Genomic DNA, 9482 nt, shown 5'->3' on the forward strand with positions numbered 1-9482 from the left:
CACCACCACCCCCGCTCTCTCTCGCTCTCTCTCTCGCACTCTCTCGCGCTCGCTCGCCCGCCCGCCCGCCGCAGCCCTCCGTGCGCCGCGCACCCAGCCTGATCCCGCCATGCGCCTTCGGAAGTGACACTCAAATTCAATCTTCCTCCGCCGCCACCGCGGCCAGCCTATCTCCCCTGCGCAGGGTGAGGGTGGCGCGCATGCAGCGCGGCGATAGCAGGCCCTTCAAAAGGGACCAGCCTCTGAGCCACTGGAGCCACTACAATGGGGCCCACTTCTGTCAACAAAGAGGGAGACTAGAGAGCCCAGATATCTACTCTATGGAAAGATTAACAGTAGCAAATCCGTTTAGCATCCTTCTCTCTACCCTCCCTTTCCCCTTTTTTTTTCATTTTTTTACATACATTTTTTTTTTCTTTTAATAAGTTATTTACAGGATGCTGATCTCAAGCCCTGAATTGGAACAAGAGATTAGTTCCATTAAAGTGTAGCCTTTTTTTATTCTCACTGAAGGGTGTATTTTTGAAGAGTGGGACAATGTGAAGAAAGGCCTGTAATTGGACTTCTTCAAGAGGGGCTCACACTTGGTTGCCAGCAGCAAAGCTTTCAGAAAACTACTTCTCAATGGCAGCGATCCATTGAAAATACAGTTTAATATATAGTCCATACAGTGACTGCTGGCTCATGTGGTTGGCTGGTGAAGACAGCAGAACAGTTTTGTACCTCATTTTTCTCCCATGACTTTATGTGAGTGGTGAAAACAACTTGTCTGTGAAAGGTTGCGAAAGCCTCGCCTGTGTGACACACAGTGGCAACGGCAGCTTCAGCAAACAGTTCAATGCCACGGCCACAATACAAACAAAGAGTTCCAGTCGTTAATTTTAAAAAGTTGGGGCGAATCTCCTTTGAACAGTAAATATTTAATCAGCGTGATGCGCGACGGGCAGCCCTCCTCTCGCGCTCACGGCGCCGCGCTCTAAACGGGGCGAGACAGTGAAACCGGCCGAAAACTAATTACCAGCCGGCGAGCCACTCCACTGTAGCCCCCCCGTCAGAAGGTCAAGAGAGTCTGAGAGACACCGACAAACACCCAAGCGCACCGCTGAATGATCCAAACGAGCCGCGCGGCATGTAGGAGACACGCGCCCCCGCGCCCCCCCTCACCCAGCCGCTCACCCCACTACCGTGCGGGGATAAACAGATTACATTAAACCTATGCATGTCACGTCACGCTGTCTTGTCCAGGGGAAGAAAATCTGCAAACAACTCAACTTGGATTTCCAAATGTCCCCGTCTTTAACACGTAATGGGATCAAATATTGCATCCTCACCGCAAAACGACAAAAGTTGGACAGCGCAGCCCGAGCCTGGGCGCCTTGAAGCTCATCATTATCGGAGAAACGGAAAAGGTTAAAGAAATGGAAGTGTTTTACTCACACTGAGGGAGAGGGAAAGCTCGGCTGGTTTCCGATCACAGATACGGGACTAGGGACACAGAGGTTGACAGGGAGGCCACTGAGAATATGGATAAGTGTTAAACAAATACAGCAGGGAGCAAGGGAAGCTGAACTCTCCATTGATAAGCTGCCGGCTGAGGAATACTTCCAGAAGGTCCTTTAAAGGATGGATTGATAAAGAGAATAAAAAAGTAATTTAACAGAAAAAATGATGCCAGAAAAAAAAAAGAAACTAGAAAGACGGAAGAGATGTTGGAAAAAATATGTCTGCTGTACTTTAAGTTTAGTTTGAACATTCATTTGTGGTGTTCACGTCCTATAATAATAACATGAGAACATTCCTTAAAGCTGTGAGACATTAATGTGCATTAATATTTCTTCTTTTACCACAAACATATGATTTGGGCAACTTCTGACCCAGTGCTGTACAACTGTGAAATTGTGGCCACGTTAGTTGAGCCAGCTGGTCTGCATTTGTATGTTAGGAAATACCTCTTATCCAACTGTAACTAAGAGCAGACCACCACATGATGGGTGTGTTTCTTGTTAGCTGAGGTCTGTGTGATGAATCACATGAGAATATTTTTCATGCAAATAATCATTTTTGAATGTCAGACACGCACACACACACACACACACACACACACACGCACGCACACACACACACACGCACGCACGCACACACACACACACACGCACACACATTCACCTTGCAAAAAAAGAAAAGGAAAAAGTTCTAAAATGTTCCAGATAAAATTTTCTTCACAGACTACATTCAATGGCTGTTCAATTGTTCCACATTTCAATGGCACTTGCTGAGAAACGAACAAAAAAGGGAGGAGGGAGGGAAGGCATAAAACAAAGGATGTACATCTGAAATCATTCATCGGATGAGTGTGTGCAGTTGTGCGGTACGTGGCGAGGACAAATGGGCGAGTACACACACAAACATGCACACACGCACACACACACACACACACACACACACACACACACACACACACACAGAGGCACAAACAGTGTGCCATTGCACGGGCCCGACATGGGACCTAGTCGTGGGACTGGTGGGAAAGCAGAGGAGAAAAGAGCCTCCTCGTTTCTTGGCAGCAGTTTTGAACATCTGCATTTGTGAACTGCAGGGGGAATACAGCATGCGAGAGAGAAGCGTCCTCCTCCAACACCACAGTTAAAATACATTTGGAGGTCAGTTTGTACTACAAGTGAATGTGGAAATTATCAAACGGAGGAAGACCAAATGAACAGAGAGAAAGCAAGCATGGATAATGCACTTGAACATTTAGGGGAATATAGAGATTTTAAATATAAGCACAAGCTGCACACACAACATATATTTTGAAAATATTTTGCAGGTGAGGACTCTCAATGACAGTTCTCCTAGTCCTACATATTTAAATCATTAACAAAACACTAGCGTAGCAAAGACGCCGGTAACAAAAAGCTCCCACACTAGAATACCTTCAGCACAGACACGTCCAAGTCTTTCTCTCAGGGACAAACCCAGCGTGGTACACAGCACTTCCAAGTTCCACTAGGCTACCCTCTTTTGCATTTTTCATACAATTATCTCACAAGTACACTATGCACACAAGTATATACACACACACACACACACACACACACACACACACACACACACACACACACACACACACACACACACACACACACACACACACACACACACACACACACACACACACACACACACACACTGTATGTGTTGACATGCTGATGCACATAATAACACAATAAGCACATGCATCTATGTGTGCATATGCAGTGCTCTGGCATCCTCCCTGCTTTACGTCACACACGTGCACAGTACGAGGTGGGGAGAGTGGCTCCTCCTCGGAGCTGCAGCAGGTAGGGAGTGCCTGAGGTGAACTTGGGTAGAGTGCTGCCAAAGACTCCATTTCCCCTCAGGATTCTCTCAGCACAGTCATTTCCTAATCTGGTTTGTAGTGCGTAATAGGCGTGGAAAGCTACACTAACACACTCACTGCCCCCAGACAGTTGTGTCTTCCCTCTCTCTACCCCCAAGTGATATGAATCCCTCTTTAAAAATCGTAATAAAAAGGAAACTCACATAAACCTAGATATTCTAAGTCCGTGTTGGAAAAAAAAGAACAAAGGGCATCGCTACATCACATTGGCTAAGATGAACTTTTAGCCCCAAAGAATAAGAACAACAACTGATCCTGAAGATATTTGCATGTCTATCAGGCTATTCTGGCCCGGAAACATATTGCATTAACGACTTTGAAAAATTGTAATTACAGCTTTTAACACAGAGAACTGAGAACTAACTCCCTGTAGGAGATATAACTACATCTTTGTATTGGTGTCAATCAAAAATAACCAACCTCTACTGAACCATGTTCTGTTCTTACTTTGTGAAGGGTTCTTATGTCAATCAAAAAATAAAATAAATAAATGAAATGAGAAAATGGGATCATTCTGCCACATGTGTAGCACTGTTAGCTGTGTGGCTTTTGTGTGCTTAACTGAAATGTGGAGCTTTCCCCTTTTTTCATCTTCTGCCAAGATGAGTCTGAATGTATAAACTACAGGCAGTGGGAAAGGAGTAAAACAAAAATCAATCGATAAATCAATAGAAATAACTTGTCTTTCTAGGGCACATCATTTATGAGTTTACAGAATGAGATTATGACCATGTCTGGCTTCCCTAATTATGTGAGGGAATACAGGGATCCTTGAGCTGTCACTCACGACTCAACCCCAGGTGATCTGGAAATGAATGTTTATCTTGGACCTTCAAGAGGAAATGACATAATGCATGGCGTCCACTGGATGGGAGGGAAAGGCATCTGCTGACATTAGTCAGAGGAGAGGAGGAGGAGGATGGTGAAAGGCTGCAGCTTTTCAGAATGAAAACATGTGAATGTGTGTGTGTGTGTGTGTGTGTGTGTGTGTGTGTGTGTGTTTTCTGCTGCACTTCAGCACAGCCCTTACGCCAACAATAATGACCCGGGAGAGCGAACAAGGGAAGGAACGGCCAGCGAACGCAGAGAACACAGAAAATCCCCTCATATCTTGTGACATTTTTATTGTGCAGGTGGCTTTCCAAACTTTCACTTGGAAATGGCTTTAGCAATAATGGCCTATTATGCCAAGACCAACCTACCCCTCAAACTACAGTAAAAAAAACATTTTGGTGGAATTCCTCTGGTGAGCTTAGTTCACATAATTGTATAAAAATGTTTGAATCAATCCTTATGGCTTCAGTTAAGGTGATACTGCCGGCTCAACAAGCGCCAAGAGAAATATAATAACAAACTGGAGAAAAGAAAAGTATATTTCACAGTGATGTATGCAAAGAACTCCATTAATAGAGTTCAACTGCTCCATCTATGTGTAATGCTATAAGGGCTTTTAGGGGCAAAAGCCCTGAGGGAGAAAATTATGAATGGGATATCCTCCCAAATTTTATTGCCTTTATCCTGTAGTGGGTGCGTCATTGTTCCAACACCGTATACACAGGGGGACAGGGTTAAGGTTTTCAATAGAATGCTTCGTTTATTCACTTACTGTGGGTCATGCCTTGTAAAGGAAATATGTTAAATGTTGAGGAAGTCTATTTGTGATTTCTGTGGCACAATGATATTTTAGTTGAAGTATATTGCTATTTCCCTGCACATGTTAAGGTAGACGACTTGTGAAAAGCCTGCATAAACTCCATTTCCAACATGCTAAGAAATTACTCTTTTTCACAACTAAGTGCAAGTTCAATCAAGAGGTGAAGCAAAATAATAACTCCTAATTAATTTGAACAGAAAATGTAATAATATTGTATTGGCCAAATAATTAGGTTGGAACAATTCACTAGTAAAGCTAGCTAGCTAAAAATCTTCTATTCTAAAGCCATCATGGAGCAACATTGCAAAACATGTTGGCGATTGGATATGCAGACAGACTAGCAGCTTATTTGAAGAAATAAGTAGTTTATCTTCTTTAAAGGACTATTTGATTGAATGCCTGAATATTGAATAAACATACAGTATGGGTCTGATTTCAGACCAGCCAGAACGTTCTGGAACTGAATAAGTATGTGCTGGACGTGTTCTCCATGAGGTGGATAGTGGCTCTGTCAAATCCATCAAGGCTATAAGCAGGGCATGTTTCAGCTACTCCTGGTGGTTTGGGCAATTATGACAGCAATGACCTGGAGGCTTCCACTGACAGAGTCAAGTCTTGCTTACTCCTGCCCCCATGATCTCCTCTGATGATGCAGACCTGCCCACTTCACACAATTAAGCCCAAGCCATGGAGAATGTGACAAATGTGCTGGATGTGTGCATCCAAAGCAGCCCTTATTAAGGCACGAGACCTCAGAACATACGCTTGACTTCCTTTGATAACCCAATGCTGCTCTTTTATGCGTGTTGCTAAGCCCATCACTACTTCTTATTTACTATATTAAGGGATGTGGATTGTTATTCATGGCGTGAATTCATGTAATGGGCTGTTGTTCCTGACTAAAATAATACAACATTTGTACAAGTCGTTAGGAGAAACAAAAGAAGAAAAAAAAGGCTTTAAGCCTCCAAGCATCTCCACGAAGAAAAACATAGTATATTTATTAAAATGGAAAATAACACAGAGACAGAAATAACAGGCGAGCTTTTAGTTTAAGTAGTGTGTCCCTAAAAGGCGTATTTAGGCAGCAGAATGTTCACTGCAAGGTAAGAGTGTTGTTTTATCCCCTCAGTAACCAGACCAATTATCTGTAAAGTTTTTTTTTTTTCTTTTTTCATATTTAATGCATCCCCCGTCTCTTTCTACCATCTGCCCTCCCCCCTTTAACATTCTGGAATTTTCATGAGATAGGACAAAAATGGGCATTTCCCTTATTACCATCTCACAGTGGAAATCAAATATGCAAGGAAAGTAGTGTATATACTAATTAGTGCTGAATTCATAATTACTGTGCTCATTGATGGAGATACATTTGAATACATTCATCTCCTCAGGGATCCACACAGGCTGTCCAGAATAGCTGGAAAAAAATGTGCCCTCAGCCCCTTTTCTTCTTGAAATTAGGGATCTGTGGCATGCTGTAATGTTATGAGACGAAAGATCCAAAGTGCCTGCAATTTCTTTACATATAATTAATCAAGTGAAGCATGTAACCTAATGAATGTATTTGATAACAGGCCCCCTATTCAAATATGAGCTTTATCTCTATCGCTGTTGGAATTGCTAAAAGGCAGGCGAAAGGGAAAGGAGACAACATTTGCCAGAGAGCGTTCCTCAACACCTCTCCTTGCGTGTCAACAATGTACATGCTTGTCAAGCGAGGAGAGGGGGTTGGAGGGGAGGGGAGGCTGACAGGAAGCCACCACTTTTAATTGGTCTAGATTAATAACAATTAGACTTTGGGAGCTGTAGGGAAGTGCTAGGAGTTCGGAAACATATACTGGGAACGGCGGCTCGCGACGACAAGCACTGCTTGCCAATTCTATTAAGGTCCCTCTTGTTCTTGCCTCATCAAAGGGTCGCCTGCGAAAAAACACACCCCAGCGCTATCAGACCTTCCATCAGAAAACTGCTGGTGTGAGGCAGCCACGTTACGCGAGGCAGAAGAAAGAGGGCGGCACAGCAGGGCACATCCAGCTCCTCAGAAGCGACGGCTTGCCACATCAGAACAATAGACGGCGTGTAATTTGAGAACGCCACATTAAAGTCGTCTCACTCCGGCTTATTTGCATGGGGTTTGATGAGGGGAAACACTTCTAATCAAAATATTTATGTAATTACAATATCATAATTATTTCACATCGGTGGCACCGAGGTTGTGCAAGAAAAGTAGCAGCAGCTGTAGCTCACCGCATGAGAAAGACAAATAAAGTCGGAAACATTCCTGCTCATTATTTTGAATACACTGCCTCATGAAGTATACTTACATGTTAAGCACTGAGCTCTACATAGTGTGCAAACACAGGCCCTGCCCTATCTTTACATGGAGTGCTTGAGGACACAATGAACATAGATTTACATGGGTGCATTGTTTCTGCTTCATTGACTCAGGTCGTTTAGTTTCTTCTAAATAGATTACCATTAGGGAGGACCATCTCATTTGCCAAGCAGGAACAAAACGTTGTAAACATTCACTGTTAGTGAATGAAAGATCATTTCACATAAAATTAAGAATCCATGGACTAATTCCTCTGCTTCCTCTTAAAAAAGATGGCCTCATACAACACAGGGACATGGCTGTGTTCATCAACCTTAAGGAAGCATAATTGATTTGATGGACAACTCCCTGTTTCTTGCCTTACTGGTGTTTTTATGCCCTTACGGTGACTTTAGGCCAACACAGTCATTTGGAATTCGAACTTCACCTCTGTGTTAATGACGGAGCTCTGGGAAGTTTCGGCTGTAATGAGGCACCATGCAGGAGGAACTACCAGTTGGGATTCCTACCGTAGCCATATGTGGGGCCAATGTTGCATGAATTAACATACGGCAGGTCAAGTTAACATATGTAGAGTGAGAAATGACTAATGACTTATCACACCGATGTTATTTTTGGACCTTCCTCCTAGCATGCAACCTTACTGCAACGGAAGGAAGGAGGGAGGAGGAGGGAAAAGCGAAGGAGAGGAGGGAAACAGAGAGGAGAGGAGCAGTTTACACCTCCACTGTCCCGATTCCCCATGAAGAGGAGAGGGAGTAAAAAGTGAAACCATATGCTTAACAAAGAGAGGAAGGCAGGGTAGCGCGAACCGACTGGAGCTCGAGCAGCATGGGGCTCCGCAGTCCTGTCAGAACCGCCAGCCAAGGGGGGGATGGATGCCCGACTACGTGCCCCTCCTGCCACCCAGCCAAGACAGCAGTATGCCCAGACGACAGATGCTACCCACGCCATCCAGAAGTCTGCCACCAGTGCCCCAGGTTCCTCTGGATGTAGGGGGGAGAGCAGCAGGGGTGAGGCCGGGTGTGTGGGGAGGTGGGAGTGTTGGGGGGTGGAGGGGTGTGGGGGGGCAAAAGCTTTCATTTGGCAGGGTGTAAAAAAATGCCCTCACTTTTTTTTTGATGGAAGAGGCAGGTATTAGCTCAGAGACCTCGGTGGTCCCTGCTAGCCATTAGTTCCCTCTACAGCTGCACTAAGATCCGCACTATGAATCTGCCACGCTTGGTCATTCATCAGTTTCACCGTCCGCACCAGCACACACATTCCAATAACAACACGCCAGCGAAAGCATCTCGCCAGTCACTAACGCCGGCACACCACGGCTGGCCCCCTCTGCCGAGATGACTCGAATACCAGCTATCAGCAGAGAGCGCGCCACAGAAAGAGAGAAAGGAAGAGAGGTGGGGGGGGGGGGGAGTAAAGAAAGAAAGACACACACACACACACATTCTGACACACTCGCAAGAGCTCCACCATGTGTGTTTGTACATGGAGGTGATGAAATGTAATATATATTATCCCGGTTCCAGCACGCTGGCATTTCATGCTGCTGAACGGCGTGACTTTGGAGTGGCGTGGAACTTCCTCCCTCCTGCCTGTCAGACAGGAAGCCTGTAAATGTAGACTGGAGAGTTGTGGAATTGCCTGTGGAAACATACTGTCAGAGGTCAGGCTCCAGGGTCACGCGCTGGGACCTGTGATGTCAGGGTCCTTTCTTCTGCACCCACACAGTCACTTCTTTTTTTGGTGTTGGGTTCCTTTTCGTTATCTCTCTCTCTCTCCCTCTCTTTCTCTCTCTCTGTTCTCTGTAGTGTTATTTTTTCTGACTCGGCCCACGCAATTCCTATTGCTGTTTAAGGCAATAACTGATCGTGAACATTTTTGCTTTAGTTCCCAGACTTGAAATATGAAGTTGAATAAAAACTTGTTTTTTTGTTTGTTTTATATTTAGAAACCAGTGCAAAACAAATAAAACAAAACAAAAATAAAAGCAAATCCATGAATGACGGCAAAATGCAATATGCTTTATAATGAAGACTGCAACTGCAGAAATAAATTGGAGGGAAGAC

At 44.5% G+C, this 9482-nt stretch overlaps 1 long non-coding RNA gene across 5 annotated transcripts in view; it reads right to left on the reverse strand.

The window, feature by feature from the left end:
* The window catches only part of LOC134070391 (uncharacterized), a 193804-nt gene that overhangs the window by 70527 nt on the left and 113795 nt on the right, over window positions 1-9482 (reverse strand). The window contains exon 1 of one of the 5 annotated variants that reach the window (XR_009936928.1): window positions 1438-1727. The exons of the other annotated variants lie outside the window; for them this stretch is intronic. This is a non-coding gene — a long non-coding RNA (uncharacterized LOC134070391). Of the gene's footprint in view, window positions 1-1437; window positions 1728-9482 lie in introns of those variants that run through there. 5 annotated transcript variants of the gene reach the window in all.

This window comes from Sardina pilchardus, chromosome 22 (genome assembly GCF_963854185.1).
Source record: "Sardina pilchardus chromosome 22, fSarPil1.1, whole genome shotgun sequence".
In the NCBI taxonomy this organism is placed as follows: Eukaryota; Metazoa; Chordata; class Actinopteri; order Clupeiformes; family Clupeidae; genus Sardina; species Sardina pilchardus.